Source organism: Cannabis sativa, chromosome 4 (assembly GCF_029168945.1).
Source record: "Cannabis sativa cultivar Pink pepper isolate KNU-18-1 chromosome 4, ASM2916894v1, whole genome shotgun sequence".
NCBI lineage: Eukaryota > Viridiplantae > Streptophyta > Magnoliopsida > Rosales > Cannabaceae > Cannabis > Cannabis sativa.
In genome coordinates, this window is record NC_083604.1 from 50840864 (window position 1) to 50846065 (window position 5202).

The 5202-nt window shown below is 28.6% G+C and overlaps 1 long non-coding RNA gene across 1 annotated transcript; it reads left to right on the plus strand.

Moving 5' to 3' along the window:
- Nucleotides 1-206: 206 nt before the first annotated feature.
- On the plus strand, nucleotides 207-3494 carry LOC133037253 (uncharacterized). The gene is made up of 3 exons (XR_009687376.1): nucleotides 207-1239; nucleotides 1411-1488; nucleotides 1589-3494. It is a non-coding gene; the product is annotated as an uncharacterized LOC133037253 (long non-coding RNA).
- Nucleotides 3495-5202: the final 1708 nt, after the last annotated feature.

Consider the following 5202-nt stretch of genomic DNA (forward strand, 5'->3'; position numbering starts at 1 on the left):
AGAAAATAGAGGGTCCATTTTGTCATTTAACAAAACATAGGGTCTAATTTGTAACTTTTACAAAATACAGAGTCCAAAATAATATTTACCCTTAAACAAAATAGGACATTCACTTAATTTTGAGATTTATAGTCATTTTCAATCTCATATACTTATTTATATAATTTATAAGTTGATGTTATACTAAACTGCATGGGGAATTTGAATTTTCTCTGAATGATAAGTCAGCTAGGTGCCAAATATATATATGTCAATGTCACATATGAAAACTCCAATGACACGTGGTTCTTGAATTATTCGTGTGATGTACATGAGTACATCACTCAATTCCAAAAAAAAAAAAAAATCCAGAAAGTAACACGTCCTTTTACTAATTAATTTTCATAAGGATATATTAAAAGGAAATTTACATACATTACTAACTTTTTCTAATTTATTATTTTTTTTTACTGTAACATATTTATTGTTACATTTATACTGTTTTTTTTTTTCTATTGTGTCAATTATTTTTCCCAAAACATTTTATCATAATAATAATAAATAAATAAAATAATGAGTAGTTAGTGTCCCCCCACATCAAAATTTAAATTTTTTATTTTATTAGAGAGATTGATTGGACGTGAGATGTGACAAAAGTGACATCTTCTTTTATTTATTTTTTTAATTTAATTCTTTATTATTTTTTAATATTTAATAAATTATTATATACATCTGACTTTCCAATATATTACTACTCATCTTCTTATATAAATCATTAACTTCTCTTCATTTATAAACAAACAAGTGTGAAGAGTTAGCTTTCTTGAGAAACCAACGACACCTCACCATGTAATAGTAATTGCTCTTCTTCTGTTCTTCTTCTTCTTCTTCATGGGTCTCTTTCTTTTGTTTTTTTTTTGTTTCAAAATCTATACACTTATTATCTTTTTTTCTCACTATCTTCCACTTTAAGTTCTCTTACTCTCTCCATTAACATATAAATTTTTTATTTTATTTCTTGTTCAGTTCTTCTTCTTCATCTTCTTCTCATTTTTTTAGTTTTTCTAATTTTTAGTCACACTTTTGGGGGGAAATAAAAGAGTGGTTTTTTTATTTTGATTTTCTAGATCTGTTCTTGCAAATATAGGTTCTGGTACTTCAAAGAACACTAAATCAAAAATACCCTCAATCTGTGTTGGAGAACTCCGACTCTAATTTTGAGTTTGAGCCAAAGTTCCAAAGTCTCCCAAATCTGATAAGGTGTTTTTTCTATTGATCTTGTGTTGTTTTAGGGGTTTTTTCAAGTTGATTATATTTCCTATTTCTTTTTTTTTTCTTGCATGTTTTTTTTTGTTAGTCCTATTTTATAGTTTTCTGTTTGTTTGACTCTGTGTCATGTTGTTGTTGTGGTTTTATTTTGTTAACTCTTAGGGAAAGGGTAAATACCAAGTGAAGATTGTTCAATCAATTGATTTGTTTGAAGACATCATTAGGAAAAGGGTTGTCGAGGTGTGTCATTTTATTATTTTAGTTTTAATATTTTTTATGCTTGTTTTTTATGTTTTTTTTTGTGTTAGTTTTAATAGCGTTTTCTTATGTTTTTTTATAGGATGGGAATCCAAGTACACCCGATCGGAATACTACCATTCCAGAGTTTTTTTATGCTTGTTTTTTATGTTCTTTATTTTTTTTGTGTTGTTTTAGTAGTGTTTTCTTATAGTTTTTTATAGGATTGTCACATTCTCTTGAAATAATTATGTTCTTTTTCCCATTGTCCATTGCTCTTTATGAGAACTGGTATAGATTCCATGTCCTGTCATTTTTTACAATATTTCATTTATGTGGCCTTTTTTTTCATATTAAAACAACAGTAAAATAACACTACAAAACAGTAATTTGTTGTTGATTTAGTAAATTTTTCTCTTTGCCAGATTTTATAGTTTTTTCCTGGTGTTTCTATGATTCTGGTGTTGATTTGTCCGTCCCCAACCACGAAGGAGAGGTGCCGTTTTGTGTTTTGTTACTGTTTACAGTATAAAAGTAAATGCATTGGGCATGGACAGTATAAAAGAAATAAAAATGGGTTTAGACAGTAAAAATGTAAAGTTTGCTGCGTCACAGTATTTTTGAAAATATTTGACCAAAAAATAGTATTTTTGTAAGTTTTCCTATACTAAACTATGATCAATTCCTATTTAGAATTTAGCATTAGAAAATTCAAACAAATTATTACAAATATGCCTACTAAGTTGAATCATTCAAAAATAAAAATACAACACACCTCTTTTTGTGGTGTATACCATTAGCATAAATGGATAGAATATAGGGAAAAAATTACACCGAGTATTGTATTTCCAATTTTTTTTATACTGTTATACATTGATTTTTACTTTTATAATATATTTTATTTAATTTTTCTACTGCCATGTACTAACTTTTATTAACGAGAACTTACACATTTGTTCATCAGTGTAACGCCCTTATATTTTGCCTTACTTTATCAAAATACCATTTTAAATGCATAATTTGAAAAGATAAAAAAAAATCCTTTAAATACAACAATGGATTTTAGAAATCAAATGCAATAGAGAAGGATCCTTCATTTGTAAAACAAAATACGATAAGTAAATAATTTTAAATAATACATATTTTCATTGTGTTTAGATTTTTCAACTGCTTAAAATAAAACAGGCACCACCGGCGTTCTAGATCGTTTGCTCGTCCGTAGCCACTCACAGTATACGTACCAGAACTGACCCTGCTCACTATACATACTTCCCTGTCTAATACCTGTAGGGGAAAGTAAGGGGGTGAGCTAAAAGCTCAGTAAGGAAATGCTTATCATAAAATACCATATAATATCACACATACCATTACTGTATTTATTAAGTTTTAGCAATATCATACACTTTATTTTATAACCATAACCAAATAACTGTATACATAGAAACCTTTATCATATAGATCCATAAAAATTGTTCACACCATACATATATACAGAGATCATAACTCCAGTATCACACTCATAACATAATCGTATCAATACTATAAATAATAATGCCATTACCATAATATTGGCATATCATAACCATTACTTACATAACCCGGGCCTAGCTTGGCCCTACAATATCCTGGGCCTAATCTACCCATATAATAACCTGGGCCTATGCAACCCTACTATTGTTATAGGATAGAGTATCTCTATATTCAACAGTAACATCACTGTATCATACCCACCATAAAAATCTCATACACGACTCAGTAAAATGTAGGGTAGGGTATCTCTACATTCAACGGCCTTATCCCGTATCATACCCCACCATGGTCACTCACTTTACCTGAGACGTTAGCATACAACATATAACATACAACATACACCATACACCACACACCATACACCATACACCATACACCATACACCATACAATATACATCATACAACATACAACATTATGCAAGTCATAACAACCATAATTTATATATCAATTTACGAATATTGTGTCCATACCACACATTCTCAGTACCTATACAGACTTATAATAACAGATCATAACTCATATTTCAGTACACAAAGAATCCAAATTTATGCAGATAAACACACACAAAACTATCTAATTTCCTTACCTCAAATCCCGCTGCTTAAGACTTGTTATCTCGTCACTACTACCTATAACAACACATGGGTCAAGGCCTTAACATTAAAATTCGCACTCTTACAGTACAGCAGAAAGAACACTATTTTTGACCAATAACTACACGAATTCAGTGAAAGTTTCCTTCATAAAAATTATAGGAAATTAAATTATCTTTCCAATGATATATGGATCATTAAAAATAGATTAAAACTGAGGGAGTTATGATAGTTTTACTGAAACTATTTCTGAGAAGGAATATGGAGTAACGAATCACAGTAGACATCGGAAATCCAAAGTTTTGATACTGAAATATTCCAAATCAGAGAATACTCTCTTCATAAAAGTTTTAGAAAATCGAATTCTCTTTCTAATGACACTAAAATCTTTAAAATCGAAGTTATAACGTAAGAGATATAGATATTATACCGAAACAGTTTTCTAGAAATCCTGAAACAAATGGATTTCGAACTATAACAATAAAACAATAATTTTGACTTAGAATAATCAATGATTGGTGGATGGTTTCTTCCTAAAACATTTAGAAAATTGAATTATCTTTTTAACGGTACCAAGATCGCTAGAATCGGATCATTATTCAGAGAGATATTCAGATTTTACTAAGACAACTTATATAGAAAATATGAAAAACAATTTACAATAAACAGCGTAGAAATAGTTATTTTTGACATAGATAAATTTCGATTCAGTAAAACATTTCTTCATAAGAATTATGGGAAATTCAATAAGCTTTCTATAGACACTAAGATTGCGAGAATCGGATGAGTATTTAAAGAGATATGACAGTTTTACTGAGACATGTTTCATTCTGAAAAATAAGAAAAGGAGACCTACGAATATTCTCCTATTGTGATCAATAAATAAGTAAATGTAGAGTTTATTACCTCAAATACATCAAGCTGCTTGGATCGATAGACATAAGATGATGGTGATCAAAGATGAGAGTGAAGAGTGGTACAGATTTGGCTAAGGATGTAATGGAAAGATGACTTGAAAATTTTAGTGTTAGTCTTGCTCAGGTGGGAAGAATAGAACGATATAATTTTAGGGTTGAAACCTATACTATCTGACTCGATTTGTTTTATGAATAATAATAATATTATTAACATAATAACAATAATAATATGATAAATTATTAAATAAACAAATATCTAACTTTTAAATTTAAATTGTAAGCTCTCAATCTCGTAACTTTAGGGCTTAGTTTTGACCTAGAAAAATTACGAATTCTGATATAGCTATTTCTACAAAATTTATATATCTTTGAATTATCTTTCCAACGCCACTAGAATCACCTTAATCGGAGTTATAAAACTCCAGATATGGTTGTCTTAGTAAAACAGTTTCTAAACCTACGAATTTCTCTAAACTTACGAATTTTCTCACATTAATTAAATAATAATATTATTACATACCACTTATACAATTATTTAAATCAAATAAATATATTATAAAGAAAACCTAATGGACTTTCATATCAGACTTTAATTAAACGATTACGTACTTATAAAAATACCATAATATTTTACTTTCGTAGTTAATACAACTTTAACTTTCTTTAGAAAATTTG